The sequence below is a fragment of the Lathamus discolor genome, chromosome 4 (assembly GCF_037157495.1).
Source record: "Lathamus discolor isolate bLatDis1 chromosome 4, bLatDis1.hap1, whole genome shotgun sequence".
Classification (NCBI taxonomy): domain Eukaryota; kingdom Metazoa; phylum Chordata; class Aves; order Psittaciformes; family Psittacidae; genus Lathamus; species Lathamus discolor.
In genome coordinates this window covers 64,789,029-64,805,404 of record NC_088887.1, presented here as the reverse complement: position 1 = coordinate 64,805,404, position 16,376 = coordinate 64,789,029, and the positions used below count along the sequence as shown (strand labels likewise).

The 16,376-nt window shown below is 45.3% G+C and overlaps 1 protein-coding gene across 1 annotated transcript in view; it reads left to right on the top strand.

Moving 5' to 3' along the window:
* SEPTIN10 (septin 10) overlaps positions 1 to 16,376 on the top strand; it is a 59,839-nt gene that overhangs the window by 30,594 nt on the left and 12,869 nt on the right. The gene's annotated exons all lie outside the window — the stretch shown is intronic.

Genomic DNA, 16,376 nt, shown 5'->3' with positions numbered 1-16,376 from the left:
TGTAATTGCAATTGAGTGATGTGTACTGTCAGCACTCAGTTACCCCTGGTGTGGGTTATCCCAGGCGCTGATGTTAATTAGCTCAAGCATAGCTCTTCATGAGCATTACAAAACTGCATCAAAAGACAGATTTAGCTGTCTGTACTGTGGCTACTTTGCTGAGGGCAAAGCCTGAGATGGTTAAGTACTGTTTGACCTAGATAGCTCCGTTCCTAGCCAGTAGTAGAGGATGTGCTGTGCTTTGACAGCTGGGAACCATGAATAGTACCATACAAATACCAGATGTCTTGGTCAGAATGGGTTTATGTTCAGTTGCACGTGTTGGCCCTGCAGGATTCGGCAGCAAAACAAGACTGGTTCAGGTGTCTGTGCAGGTCTCTGGAACAGGTGACAATTGAAGGGAGTTTGTTCAGTTATAGCACAAAATGAGAGAGCTGGTGGGTTTTTCTTTTTTCACTATTCATTAAAGCAGTGGGGAGCCATCTGTAAGTATGGGAAATCCCACAGTTGTTTTAAGTTTGCCTAAAGATAAGGTATCATATAAGTGCAGAAGTGCACATCACAGTCAGATGCAGTTCAAAGAATTATAAAAGCACAACTAGCAATATCTCCTGAAAGTGGAGAATTGATAGTGGTAGTAAATAAAAATGTGTATGTCTTACTATAGTTTATTTTAGCCATGTGCATTTTAATTGAACATTTCAGAGAGGTTTATCTGGCAGATTAGATAGTTTCAGGACTATTTATTGAGGTCTCTTTATTATTATGGTACCTTCTGCAAGTGGCTACTGTGAGATTATTTATGCCCATTACAAGTCTGAAGCATTTACTGTCTTAGATCCTTTCCTTAGGATACTTTCTATAAATATTTTGTGTATTTATTCTTAACTCTGTCTTTAAAATTACTTTGCTATGAGAAGACACAGTCAGGATGCATAAGTGGTTTTATCTTAAATCTCCTGCTGCTAACAGTATAGCATTACCTACGTATTTGGTGTCAGAAACAGATTTAGATTTGCATTGTGAAATTAGATAGAGAATGTACTGGACTTCAAAAGCTAAGGATGTATGGACATCAGAAAGAAGGACAGGCGACACAGGAAAACTAGAGATACTGTTTGCAACTGCAGGGAGAAAATTAGTGTGACCTTAGCTCAATTAGAGCTCAAGTTGGCCAGCACTGTGAAGGACAACAAAAAGGGCTTTTTAAATTATGTTAACAGCAAAAGGAAGATAAAGGTAATATTGATCCATTGCTTGATGAGGTCAAAAACCTCACAGATAAGGTCACAGACAAAGCAGAGGCTTTTAATGCCTTGGTTACCTCTGTCTTCAACACCAGTGATGGGCCCTGGGACCCCTGGAGACCTGTTTTGAATTCAGTGACCGGGGGGATGAAAGACTCTGAGGGGACCCTGAACTTGTTTGAGACTTGCTGCTCCAGCTCAATGCACATAAATCTGTGGGTCCTGATGGGATCTATCCCAGGGTGCTGGAAGAACTGGCCGATGTTACTGTGAGACTTCTGTCCATTATTTTCCAGTGGTCTTGGGAGTCTGGAGAGGTGCCAGTCACCTCGAAGGTGGCAAATGTTCTCCTAGTTTTCAAGAAGGGGAAGAAAGGAGGCCCTAGCCAGCAGGGATTTGTAAGGGGAAAGTCCTCCTTTAAACTAACCTGATTTCCTTTTATGACAAGGTCACACATGTGGCTGACCAAGGGAAACCAGTAGACTTCAACAAAATTACTTCTTTTAAGCGAAGTCCCATTACTATCTTTCACAGTATCCTTCTGCACAAATTGTCCAGTGCACAGCTAGACAAGTCCATCATATGCTGGGTGAGCAATTGGCTGACAGATTGGGCTCAAAGAGTAACATGGGGTTACATCAGGCTGGCAGCCGCTCCCCAGCAAGGTTCCCCAGGTCCCAGTTTTAGGGCAAGTGCTCTCTAATGTTTTTATAAATTATCTGGATGCAGGAATCGAATGTACATGAAGTAAGTTTGCTGATGATACTAAGTTAGGAGGAGCTGTGGACTCCCTGTAAGGCAGGGAGGCCTCACAGGCAGATCTGGATGGGCTGGAGAGCTGAGCGGTCACCAATGGTATGAAATTTAGCAAGAGCAAGTGCTGCATTCTGCACCAGGGAAAGGGGGAATCTTGGTTATGAGTACAAACTAGAGGACAAGCGGCTCTAAAGCAGTCCTGCAGAAAGCGACCCAGCGGTCTGGATTGATTTCAAGTTGAATATGAATTAGCAGTGTGCCCTGGCAGCCAAAAAAGCCAACTGTGCTCAATCTGTGATTGATTCTATGATTTTAACTGACAGAAATATGAACCTCAACAGCAACAACACAATCTCTATGTAGAAAGGAAAATACTCAAAAGAAAAACTGAAAAGGGTTGCAGGACCTTTGTGAAGACCTGTGCAATTCACGGTCAGTGTCTCACTGCAAAAAGCAATTTAGTGTAATTCACAGGCAGGTAAATTGCCTAACTGGATTTTTGTAAAGTTCTGAGGCATCTGCCTCTTCTTGTTTGCTTTACTGGGTGTATTTTTCACAATCCAGACCCTAGCATCAAGGCAGCGAAACACCGATAGCTAGAAATAGGTATTTGCAGGACTTTAAAGCAGAAAAAAGGCTTTTACAGGACTTTCACTAGGGTGCGCTCGAGTAACGTGGCTTTCGCCATGGGGAGAGGACTACGGCGCTGAGCCACTGTGTCACTGGCTCTGAGCGCCCCGCTGGAGTTGAACCTGCTTTTGTCAGGGAGCTGGAATAGGGGATCTCCAGAGTCCTCTTCCAGCCTCAGCTATTCTGTAATTCTGTAACTCAGTCAGCATGAACAGCTTGTTTGTTTATTTATTTCCCCCCCAGCAGAGTGTATTAACCTGTTCTCTGCAGAAATGAAGCTGTAAGCGCAGGAGGCCGGATAAAAATAAGTGCAATGAGAGCTCTGAGCTCATGTGGTTTGTTATTAAAATGCTGAAATCAGTCTTTATAATTTGAAAAGTTAAGAATACAATTGCATCTTATTCTAATACTAAAAAAAAAAAAAAGACGACTTCCCAGAAATGTGCGAGAAAATAGCCTGGTTTTCTTGGTTGGGAAATACTATCAAGATGTGTCAAGGTGGTTTCTGGGTGATCATCGTGTGAGCCTTAAACTTGCTGAAAAAGAGCATTATGGAACTGCACAAATGTCTTTTGGCATCAGATCTTGAAGTATCTCTTTATTTTGGGGGTACCCGTACTTGCAATCTGTAACTAATCATCTCGTCACTTTTGTATCACAGTTCATTAGTGTACTGTTCATAAACAAGGAACCCACTGAACTAATGGTTTCAGAATTAATTTCTACCTTCCAACAGAGATTTGCCTTCACCTGATTTTCACATTTAAGTGTGTAGGATTTGGATATGTCCCTATTCATATATAAAAATCCATAAGTTTTTAATAAATGTACACAGAGAGATGTATCTCACTCCCACCTGTCTAGGTATATCTGTGTGGATGTATAGGTCACTCACAACTGCCACAGAGAGCTGAGAGTGGTCCCCAGGCTGTGCAATCCCTGGTTGATTCAAAGAACTGCTTTAGTTCTTGACCGTTGGCCTCGATGCCTGCTGGCTGTTTCTGCATGCCCTTGTGCTGGGAGTAGGAAATCTTTACTACCCCTTTAGTGTGCCTACTTTTGGAGGGGCTGATCCTTCCTGCTGAGAAGAGGCTGAGAGGCAGAGTTCTCGGTGTCTGTAATATTTTATGCTTCCATTCTCAGAGGGGGGAAACTTGGAGCTAGCCCTTCCTCCTCGGGAAGATGTTAACTCTTTCACCAGAAGCTTAGAAAAGGTGGAGACCCTGGTAGCCATCACCTCTCTAGAGGAAAAATAGGCAACGTGTTTGGAAAGAGGATAAGAGGGTGCTGGTGTTTACACAGCCTTTTGGGACTAGATTTTTCACAGCTTCTCCTTACAGCTGTGTTGCTGAGAGGGTGGTTATTTGGTTAGTTTTGGGAATGCCAGAGATGAAGTTCCATTCCCCCTCATGCAGTGTGAAGATACTTGGCCCTTTTAGCCTGCTGGGGGAATGTGGTGATCCCAGTGCATTTTCATAGAACCAGCTGAGCTGTCTGACACGTGTGCAAGCAGCCAGAGAGATGAGACGCACAGAAATCTGTCACAACCTTTCCTCTAATGTTTGTTAGCTTCCTGTCATGCCATTAAAGGCTCATTTGACTTGCAAGCTGCAGTGAAAATTTCTTATTAGGTGCCATCTAGAAACACAGCAAACAATACTGATGGACTGTGCAGAGGAATACAAAACACCAGGGCTGTTTTATAGAATCATGGAATCAGCTAGGTTGGAAAAGACCTTTAAGACCATCAAGTCCAACCATTACCCCAGGACTGCCAAGCCCACACTAAACCGTGTTGCTAAGGGCCTCATCTATGCAGTTTTTGAACGCTTCCAGGGGCAGTGACTGCATCTCAGTCTCTAACGTATTTATTCTCACAGAAGATATTAAGAAGTTGGAAGATGACACCCACAGGGGGTCGGGCTCAGATTTTGAAGCATAATTAGATTTATTTTCATTTGCACCCACTCAGTGGTAATGAGCCATGAAAATAAGCACATCACAGCTTCTAATACATAGTTACAGTCCCACAGGAAATCTGTGATGGACTAGGTACTTGGGCTGACATCCTTTGCTGATACAAAACACAGGTCTGTGCTTCCCAGACTTGTACATAGTTCTCAAGCCTGCTGTTGTTTTGGCTGATAAATAAATCAGAGGAGCTTTTGTGGGAGGATGATCTACATAAGGAGGAGAGTGATGCAGTCTGAATTCTGACTGCTTTGGGTTAGGTTTGCATGAGGCCTTTGTCTCCCTCAATCCAGAATTCAAATGCCTTATGATGTTGCTTCTAATTTCCCCAGTCACTTAGGTTTATAGAGAGGTACTTGTACATGTTTAGTGTCTCCAGAACCATACTGAGGTTCCTGAAGCAACATGGTCTATAGTGTGGTCCTGAAGTGTCCTCATCAGAGGAGAGACTTCCTACAGATATGTAATTTTTCCTGAGTAGTGAGTCCAACTTGCTGATATTTTTCAGCTTTATTTAGATAGTAAAGTATGCATGGATTCTGAAAGAAAAAAAATGAGCCAGTTTAAGTATCTGAAAGGGGGCTACAGGGATGCTGGGGATGGACTATTCATTGGGGACTGTAGTGACAGGACAAGGGGTAACAGGTTAAAACTTAAACAGGGGAAGTTTAGATTAGATATAAGGAGGAAATTCTTTCCTGTTAGGGTGGTGAGGCACTGGAATGGGTTGCCCAAGGATGTTTTGAATGCTCCATCCCTGGCAGTGTTCAAGGCCAGGTTGGATGGAGCCTTGGGTGACATGGTTTAGTGTGAGGTGTCCCTGCCCATGGCAGAGGGGTTGGAACTAGATGATCTTAAGGTCCTTTCCAACCCTAACTATTCTATGATTCTATAAGTTCATGTCAGATTTTACTCATTGCTCCAGTATGGATGCGGTAGGTACCAAATGAAGCTAGTTCAACAGGAGGTGAGGAAGACCTGCCTCAGAAATTCTCTAGCCTGATGGACAAGATCATTGATTGGAAGGTGAGAAAGCTCATTTCTGCTCCAAGTGAGGCAGAGAAGGGGCTGGGTTTAAAACTCTTCACACTGAGTTTATTTGTGAATGCATTTCCCATAGTGTCTCATGAGGCAGGGCTTTCTCTGGTTGCTGAGCGATGGTGCTCTCTGGCAGGGCAGGTGTTTACATGTGGCTGTTGGGAGGCTCATCAGGAGGAAATGAAAAGGAAACCTTTTACCAAACTCCGTCTGAAACCTCCCTTTGCCGGAAGGCTGCGCTCTGGCCCTGGAAACTGGTGCTTGCCAGGGAGCCCTTTGTAACCTCCTGCGTTGATCTGACCTCAGGTTCATCCCTGACCTCACTGGTAAGGCTTTGATGGAGGCTGAGCCAGTTTCTAACCAAGTGGACAGTATCTAGGTGCAAACTGCTAAACCAGAGCATGGAGACAAAGACTTAATTCATATTTAGGTGACTGAAGAGAAGGAGACCAAGAAGCCATCTGACTGACAGCATCCTGTGACAGCGGCATGGCTACCCCAAGGCACTGCGGGTAGGCAGGGCAGGGAGGAAAGGCTCAAAGCCGTTTCAATTCCCTCATAAATATGTGCCAAACTAATCTCTGTCTAGCCGGGATTTTCTACCTGGAAAAAGCTTTAGGACAAACACGAAATGTACCAAGACTCTTTGGTTTGCTGCAGTTCCGTGAGCTGAAGTTTAAAGGTTACCAGCAACACTGATACTCTGTTTCAATGATTTTTGAAGAAAATGGGAAAAATCCTACTTAAGAGGCAGCATGGTGTTTATCTTGGTGTCCAAGATATTATCCTGATGTTCTGGTGGGGTTTGAAATGCCTCGGTTTATGAATCTTGTCATTGAAAATGCGATCACAGAAACTAGAGATCATAATGACCTGAGGGCACTGCTGATAGTATTCCTGGTAAGTTCAATGTAATTATGGTAGATGGAACAGCAGATTTCCCCAATAAGGACTGGCATGCCAGCAGTATGTTTGGAATGGTGCTTTGGCTGTGAGGTCAGGACTGATCCTTGAGAATTTTACTGGATGATACCGTGGAGTTTGTATATTGGCAGAGCTCATTGGATCAGCAAGTAAAAATACTGTATTGCAAGCTCTGAATTAGCAATGGCTACAAACGGTTGGCTGATGCTGCTCTCACTAGAAGCATGCAAATAAAGGAATTACAATGCAGTATGCTCATTGCTAAAAGCCATGTTCGGAAATTTTCCTGGATAGGGTGTTTAAAAAACCCTATACAATCCTATGTGCTTTTAAAAAATGATTTGCAGCTTTAAATTTTTTATAAGACACGGTCGTATAAATGTCGTATCTCAGGGCACAACACCTGAAGCAATAAATTCACTGCCCTCTAACAGAGAGACAAAACCTCCATGCACAAGTGTTAACTTCAGCTTTTGGAACCTGCCTTGCACAGCCTGGGAGGCTGTGGGTTCACTGGGGAGTTTGACTGGTTGGGAAAAGAGAAGTAATTTCCTGTTTGGTGTGAAATGAAGTTTAAAAGTACTAAAAATGGCAAGTAGCTCATTCAAAACTGCAGATGAATTTATAGATGTGTGTGCTTTCAGATGAAGTTAATTTTACCCTGGACAGTATCCAGTCAAGTTTTAAACAGAAAGGCAGCAAAATTATCCCTCCTCTTCTAACTATGTAACTTGTAACTATGCCAAATGAAAGAGAAACAGACTGAGATGTCCCCTGGGTGTGTATTTCTGGTGTCATCCTTAATCTGCGCACCTTCAATAGCTGAAACCTGGTTAATGGCTTAAAGTGGCTAAAAACATTCTTCAAATAGATTGTTTTGATGCAGATGCTCAGAAAAAATAGATGTGGGACCAGGGACTTCTGTGTTTTGAAGCACCAGAGCTGTTTGCAGCAGAAACGGTTTTAAAAAAATATTACAGTTGTCTTGGAAATGTGATTCCTTGGAAATTAAGAGGGAAAGGGATACTGTTGTTGTTGTCTGGGTTTCTCTGGTTCTTCTGTTTCATGCCTTTTGGGTTTATTTCTTCTCCCTGTATTTTTAAAGCCCCTTTTAGTAGACTAATTTACGGGGGCTGCCAGTGAGGGGTGCTAAACGACCATCCTGGAGAGGCTGTAGCTCCTGGAGCTGTGTCCCGCTATGAGCCAGAAATTATGTTTAAGCATAGAAACAAACCCTCGGGCAAAGGAGAGCTGTGAAAGCCTCACTTGATAGAGCCAAAATTAAAGCATCAGCAGGATTTTACTCCCCAGAAGCAGCCAGGGTGGAAAACCCTTGGGCAGTCTGAAGTCCGTGAGAATACAGTTGCAGGGTGGATTCAGCAGTGTGAGATGTGAAAGGCAGGCTGGCAGGGACAAGGTCTTTGGGGTGAGTTACCTGGGGGGCAGAGAGGAGAGCTGCTGCGGTGGGCATGGCATGGTAGTAGTGTCAGTCCTGATCTTCCCAAGGTGGGGAGTTTCATACAGTATATTTTAAAGCTCAGATGTTGCAAAGGAAGACTCCTGAGGTTTTTCTGTCTTGTCTTAGTTGTCAAATGTGGGAGACTCGTTTGGTTCAGACCAGGGTAACAGCATATTTTCTCACTGTGCACATTTTATTTTCTTTTAATTCTAGACATAACAGCATATCCTTCCTCTTTCATGTTAGCCGCTCACTAAATCATCTGGTGAAGGGTCTCAGCCTGAAAGCTGAAAATGAGCATTACCTAGGTCCAAAAGAATGCTGTTTGGTAATATACTCAGTGGTTTACATCCCAAAAAACATCCTTCAAAGCAAAAACTGCACAGCTGATGTCCCTGCCGTGGTGTGTTGACACTGGAGCTGGAAGGCACATTGGCTTCATCAGGCAACATGCGGATGCTTGCAGCTTCCTGATGTGATGCTCCATAGCAGCGTCTCGGGATGGGTTTGGAAGTAGTTCAAAGTAGAGATTAAAGGTGCAGAAGTAAGCAGGTAAGACAACAGAAAACTCCCTTCTTAGAAGAAAGAAATCCCTTCTTGGATTTCTGACATGACCTCTTGTAGGGTTGGAGGGTGACTCTTAAGGTTCTCATAAGGAGGTGGAATAGGATAGGAGCAGTACTGTTGCAGCAAATAGTAGAGACAACAGCAGACAAAAGTCCTTCACAGCTGATAACCAGCAGTGGTGTGAGGGTTATTTTCTCTTTCTGTTGGAGACAAAGGGAGTACTTGAGTCTCAGCTCCTAAATGACAGTTTCCTACAAGTCCCTGAAGAGAAAGCCATTTTTTCTCCTTTCTGAACAAAACCCAATGAAATAAAACATGTAATTTTGTTTCGTTCTGCACAAATTGCTCCTCTGGGCACAATGAAACATTTTGTTCTTAGCACGAGTGGGTCAGTGTGGTCTCAACACTCATCTGCTATGTGAGGTTCATCCTTCAGGCTGCTGGAGCGGATTTGTTCTGGGCTCCTGTACTAATGCCTCAGGCATCCTAATGATGCTCTGGGACAGACAGCATCCAAGTAACAGCCCTTACTGCCTCACTGGGCTAGGCAGCAAGGGACACCACTCACACCGAGTGGTCTGACTCTGGCAGGGTGGGAAGGCAGGAGGATGACTGAGCCTCAGCCTGGTGTGCTGGCTGGAGAATCATCCTCAGAGCCTCATGGGGCAGGCCTGTCTTCACCCAGGAAGAGATGAGGACTGTCACTAGCTCTTTGCTGTTCAGTTAAATGCCCCAAATGCTCAGCTGGTGGTAGCAGGGGAGGGGCTACTATCTTTGGGCTAATTTTCCATAATTTGGGGATTTTCCATCATTTTCCTTAATTTGTGAATGAAAACTGAGCCTCTTGGCAAAGAGTAAAAATGATCTCCAGTTCTGTCTCTTTGTCTGCTGGCTCCCATGCAGGGCCGATGCCCAGCACTAGCTTGCTTTCTCTTTTTGTCCTTCTCCATAATTTCATTTGTAGGTCGCAGGGGTCTGATCCCCTTGCCTTTGTGTCTGCAGCCTGCCAGGGAGTCCGTGGCAGCAAGGCAGGCATCCTGGATGTGACTCTTCTCTGGGAATGCAGGATGGGGGCAAAGCTGGTTAACTGCAAGCTTTTGGTTCATGTAGCGCAAATGAAGCATGTACAACAGGTAATGTTTGTCATCCTTTTGAAGGCTTGAATATGAGAGTTCGTTGATCACTGCTTGGAAGGGTTTGTTCTTTGGGTTATCAGATCACCACTCTTTTGTGCGTTAGTGCACAGCCTGTCACCTCTGCAGTACGTGACCATGTGCCATCACACCCAAGGAAGGCAGCAGGAGTGAGGAACCTCTGCAGTGCTGGGGGCACCTCCCTGGGGGCTCCTGGCTGTGATGGAGCTGGCTGTAGCCCCCTGCACTGGGCCCTGAGCCGGGGGGCAGCCACCAAGCTCTTGTGGCTCTTAGCCCCGGGGCTGGGAGAGAGTTCTGCATCCTTCCTCCCAGGTAATGTTATTGCAGCATTAAATGTGCAGAAATTAAACATGGATCTCAATGTCCTTAAAACTGCAATGTGACCCCATGCTTTTAGTGCTGTGTAGTTCTTGCTGAGAAGAGCTGTGCTCTTCCAGGCTCCTGTTCGCTTCCTCGCACACATGCACATGTTCATTCTTCATCTCTTGCTTGCAGACTGATTTTAGCTCTTGCTTTCCAAATGCCTCCTTCATGAAATATCTGTGGGTTTGATTATTTTCCTTAGGTATACTAGTTTGCATCTTCTCCAAGTTAAACTTCGTGGGTATTCTTTTTCTCTTTACAGGATTTGTAAACTTTTCAGCTCCTGTTTTGTTATTTCTCTGTCCTCACTTGTGGTTGTAACACCTCCCAGCTCCATACTGGCTCCAAATGCCATTTTCTATAAAGACTAATAAGAAGACATCAGCTTGACATCAACTCAGGTATCTGCCAAGACATGTGCTCCCGACTAGACTGCTCTTCTGCTGTACACCCTGAAGAAATGAGGCAGCGACAAGTCAGTGGGGTGCCTTGCCTCACAGCCAAGGGTGTGAGGTCGTGCCTTGTGCTCCCGTCAATGAGCATGGCACAACCAGCTCAGCTGCGAGTGCTGGAAAATAACATTTCTGGGCCTAATACGAGCAGCTATCAAAGACTTGAATTTTATCATTTAGTAAGACATGGGAGACGCATGCTAATTACTGTCTCAGGAATAGGGCTTACTTTATGCTTGCAGAAAAATTGAGTAGGTACTGGGAGCCAGGGCTGTGGGCAGTTACATGTCCATGCTGAGGCTCTTTACTTCAGAGGTAAAGCACATCTTGCTGGATGCACTCCAATTCTCCAAATGGCAAATCACAGCAGTTAGTGTGTTATTCTACCCTTTTATTTTCACAAGGGCTGGGTAAATATATTAGCAGCCAAGAGCTCTTTTTGTGCTTGTTGCTGATGGACATGCTGGTTGCTCATGGACGTGCTTGTCTGCTTTGTGTCTGTACAGCTTCACGGGTCCCATGGTGTTAGAGGGTTAGAGAGCAGATACTTATTTAGCTTCAGGGACCACAAGGGATGGAGGACAGAAATGGGCTGGGGTTGACTGGGAGCATTCCCAAGAGGGAGAAGAGCTGAGCAGCCAACATCTGTGTTATGCCTCTGCTCCCCTGGGTGTAAGTACTGGGGAGATTTCTCTGCCAGCATGGTCAGGCAGCCATTCTGATGAGTGTCCCGAGGGAGGGATGGGAATGTCCCACCTCATACCACTGGGGCCACCCATTTCCGCTTTCTCTGCCTGGAATTCTTGCTCTGCTCTGTGGTTTGCTTCTCTTTTCCTTCCTATTCCCCCACCTCTCACAGCTTCGCTGCAGCCTTTCTGTTGCTGGCTGGGGCTGTCTCAAGAGGTTTAAGGAAGGACTCGGTGCTGCTGGCCAAGAGCAGCCACAGCAAAAGAAGATGAAATAACCCACAAGTCTTGGTTGCATGGATTGCTTGGTCCAACCTCTGTTTGTGAAGGACCCCAGCCCCAAGGTGCTGCAGTGAGGGGAAAGTAGAAATGGTCCTGGAGAGCCACCACAGCACTGGTTTTGTTCTCTGGTTACACAGGTGAGGAGGGATAAAAGCTCTGGATGCAAGTGATGTTAGCCCTTGTTGTAGACTGCAGAAGGCAAGGTGCCGACAGTGGTGCAGTGCAGAGAGCACCACTCCACCAGATTCACAGCCCTGCCAAAAGTCTGCATCACCAAACAAGCCCATGATTATTCATTTGCTGGGGGGTCCTGCTGTGTCCTGGTTCTGCACTTTTGCTTTTGCCTTCCTCTCATTCAGCTTTGCCACATGGGCTTGTGGTCCCGTTGCAGCCAGTGCTTCGTCTGTGACAGCTGTGTTGTCCTTGGGCTGGAGCTGTGCTCTTGCTGAGCATCTCCTGGATGCTGGAACAGCCTCAGCAGCTGATCTGCTTCCCTCTGTGTGCCCCAGCTCCTGCCCAGCCTGTAGCAATCCCATGGAGAGGGAAAAGCACGGGGTGGCCTTAGCATCATCAGGGTGGTGCCACGGCCAGGCATGGCAGTGGAGGGACTGATCTGAGCTCTCATCTCTTTCCCTGGATTGAAAACGGTTTATAAACATTTGAGAAAAGTAAAAAAGAAGGAAAAGAAATAAATTCGACACTTAAAAAAACCCCACAAACCTGTCCAGGACTAGGTCACAAAATGTATTTGGTCAAAAATATGAGATGTACTTTAATAAACGCAGGTCAATATTGTAGAAGATTAACTTCTAAAAACCCAAGGTAAAAACTGAGTTACACTGAGTTATTAGGATACAATGGAGATTTAAGTGAGATGTTAGAGAGATGCATTGTGAGTAATGTATTGGATTTGCTGTAATTTTATTAAATCAGAGGCAGACCTGGCACTGTGCCTTCCTTCACTTCTTGACTGCATCATATGAGCACCTAATGTTGTCAGTAGAGGTGAAAAGAGCGGGCACCAAGTGTGGATTTTTAAATTCATATTATCACAGTTTGGCCCAGTAAAAGACAATAGCTAAAAGGAGCTAAAAACGAACCCCAAAGCCATCTAAATAGAAAAGGGACAGGTTTTACATCTGCAGATGACCACTGGCATTGCTATCCAGCACCACAGAAACCGATTAATGTTTAAATTACAGCACTCTGCTCAGTGAGGTTGGTAGTTTCAGACTTGCTACAGAGGCCTTTTGTGCTGCACTCCTCTTAAAAGCCATTATTTCAGGGTCTTCTCAATTCACTTACAGTTGTGCTTGAGCCAGTAGCAGAGCTCACGCTGCCACGTTGCCTCCTGTGCAATGACAGCGGAATGCGGTGCGAAAACAGAGAAAAACTCTAATCTGCGTCGAGCCGTAATGAAACTAAATTTTGCCTTAACTGCGCTCAGTTCTTCTGCCGTCGCTGTCACATGCCAGAGGCTTTTTTTCCTAATTGAAAATGATGGCTCCCTGGGTGCCGGAGAGTCATGTGGCAGCCTTTTATTGCCGGGCGGATTACGTGCCCGCTATATTTCACACACTGCCCGGAGAAATGCGGCAGATTTTATTGATACGAGGGACAGTCCCTCATTGTGGTTGTATTTCTCATGCCTGCGTTCTCAGTGCAGCTCATTTCCAATGTTATTAACATCTGGGATGTGGTAGGAAGGCTTCAGTACACAAATTAGCGGGGAGCTCAGGAATTAAAATTCCCCCATATTCGGATTACAGGGATGTGCACGTGTACGCTTCCACTGTTTTAATAAAGGCAAATTTGGGAGGAAAAGCCAAAATAATCCCCTGAATTTGTCTCACTGTGAAGAAATAAAATCTGTCCTCAAACAGGATAATTTAGTCTACCAAGCCGAGGAGATTAATGAAAGTGCAAAAACTAATATCATTTAGAAACTAAGCTTTAGAAAGCAAGATAAGGCCAGTGACAAAATAAATCACTTTATAATCATTTAACAAGAGTGGTTTATGACTAATGAAGTACTGGGTGGGTGTCCCTTTCCAAGATGTGGTCCTGGCTGAACCTCAGGCACTGCCTGCCAGTGCTGCAGGGGTGGTGGGAGAGGCTGCCAATGTCTAAGGTGGCATTGCTTCAGGATCCAGCCACTACTGAGGTGGTGATGAGATTCTCCATGTTCCTGGGACAACCTCCTGAGCTGCTGCTGCCCTCCCTCCCAGAGCAGTAGCAGACCCCTGGGATGGGGGATGTAGAGACTGGAAGATGCTTCAGGCACTTGACGTCTCTCTCTGCTTTGTATAAATAACCAAACACCCACTGGAGCAGCAGCTGGTGACTTGATACTCCCCACCCCTGATCCCCTCCCTTAGCTTCTCATGTTCTCTCTCTCTCTCTGCTAATATTTATTTAGACAAAGTGAAGCAGCACTTTCAACAAATTGTCTTGAGCAAAAAATAGCATTAACTTGATATGTATTTCCAGAGAGCTTTCCTGTCCTCTGCTCAGAGTAAGTGGATGGAGGTGCAATACTGCAATGGCTGTTCATGTTAAGCTATGAGAAATGCTCAAGAATGCATTTTTCTCCCTTTAAATCTGAATGAATGCTGCCCTGTTTAATGAAGGCTCTTCTGTGAGAACTGCAGAGCTGAAGGAAGGTGGACTTCATTTTCTGCTTCGTCTTCCTTTGAAAGTGCGTGTTCAAGAGCCCTCCGTCACTAATAGAAAGTTGGAGCATTGGATCATTTCTTGAATGAACCCTATTGCTGCAACTCCAAACTGGTGCGAGGTCACCAGAAGAAATCCAGAAGCTGCCAGAAGGGTCATGGCCTTCAGACAAGGGAGTCATTTGCAGTTCAGACCTTCGGGCTGCTTCCTTCAAGTTTCTGGTGTTGCTTTACAGCTGACATCTGAGACTTTTGCAGTGCAACCCCCTCTATCACAAGTGCAGGTAGCCCTGGACCAGCCTAAGTAGCATCAATCAAAGTGGCTCAGTGTGCTGCAGCACTGTAAGAACTCAGCAAGAATGCCTGGCTCTTTCAGGGGCTAGTACTAAAGAAGGGATGGTGATATGTATAGGTGTATGTGTGTATGTATACACGTATGTGTGTGCGTGGTTTATGTGCCTGTGTATGTATTTATCACAGTAGCGAAGGCCATATCCATTGTGTTCAGCTTGTGCAGCCAACTGCATTGACGGGTGCAGCTTGCTGCTGGCAGAAGCACTAGATGCTGGCTCTCCTCATCTCATCTGCTCACAACTGCAGCTCAGCAACCACATCGTCAAAGCCTATTGAAAATCACCCACTGTGTCTCCTAACAACAGCAAGTCAATGGCCGAATTTGCAAAACTGTCCTTTAATCCTTCGTCCTTCATCTCCCATGGTGCGATGAGTCCCTTGCAAAGGATGCCCTGGCTGGTCTCTGAGGGTCTCAGCCACAGTAGCAGAGCTGGTGGGTGAAGCCAAACTCCCAGCTGCCCCTGAACAGAGGGCAGAGCCCTCCTGGATGGGGCTACAATGGCTGCTCATTGATTTCCCTTCCTAAAAGTCCGGGTTACCCCCTTGTATTTGTTTGCTTTCAAATGTCCTTCTGTCTTAGATTTGTGTGAGTTATTTGGCTATTCTACACCAAATGGTCTGAGGGCCCAAAAATTCATGCACACACAACTTGTGCCGTTTCTACAGATCTGTTGCTCTTTTTGCTGCCTTGCAGAGATTCATGCGCATTTTTCTGCATGAGACATATTTAAAACAGAAAATAAAAATAACACATTAATCCTTTCCTTCCTTTGCCTCCCGGATGAGCAAAACTGTTGGAATAAACTCAAACCTGTTCCTAATTTATGGAGAAACGCATAAGCCTAAATCAAGCTGCGAGAAGATTAGGTTACAAACCTTCGGTGGAAAAACTTCAGGGGGACCAGCTCTGCGAGCCGCTGAAAGCTTCGAGTTGTTGAACCTCGCAGGCTGCCACAGACACCTCTTCCCTCCAGGGCAAGACTAAAGAAAACTGTTGCCTTCCCGTGTGGAATATGCCGCATGGTCCACATAATTGAGCAGCTCTTACGCCAGCCCTGCTGCACTGCCCCCATGGTGCAGTGTCCCAGTACCCCAGAGCTCGGCACCATGGCAAGGTGCAAGAGCGATGTGCTGAGCAGGTTTGAAGGCTCTGATTTCTGCAGTAGCTTTCTTTACAGCCAGCCAAGTGGCACAAAAGCTGCTGTATGTCCAGCGTGGGGCAGCCAGCATGAGAGGTGACCCCCCCCAGCACGTGGTGACCTCTCGGGAAGCCGATCATGCTGGTTGCATTTCATAGTTTAGCCGTATCCTGTAACTATTCCCGTAATGCAAGAGCGTTGGAGGTGCCTGGGCAGTGCTGCTGTGCACAGACCTGCTAATCTAACAACAGAAACAGGCCAGGAGCGCAGCAAATGTTTTTCTGGTTCTCTGAGGCATCACAGTGTGTTTCAACAGAGGAGAACAAGCTGGGAGCAATAGACATAATAGGATTAAAATGGTGGCTGCTCTGTCATTTTCCACGCTAACCCGAGAATTGCTGAAATATGTCTGAAATGCCGCTGCGCTGCATCTTGTTTAGAAAAGTGATTTGTTAAAAGAAAACCCACACCAAATAACTGAGTCTGGTCCATTTTTTAATATGTAAACACTGGCCCTACACTTTAACCATCACACATTTTGATAGCCTTTAGGATCCGAAAGGCAATTCTCCCCCCACTCTGCATTATCATATAACCTCATCTGAAGATAAACAGCCTCCTCACCCCCAAACATTGTGTAATTTGCATTTAGATTGTTCGGTGCCAATGTTCAGGATAAGAT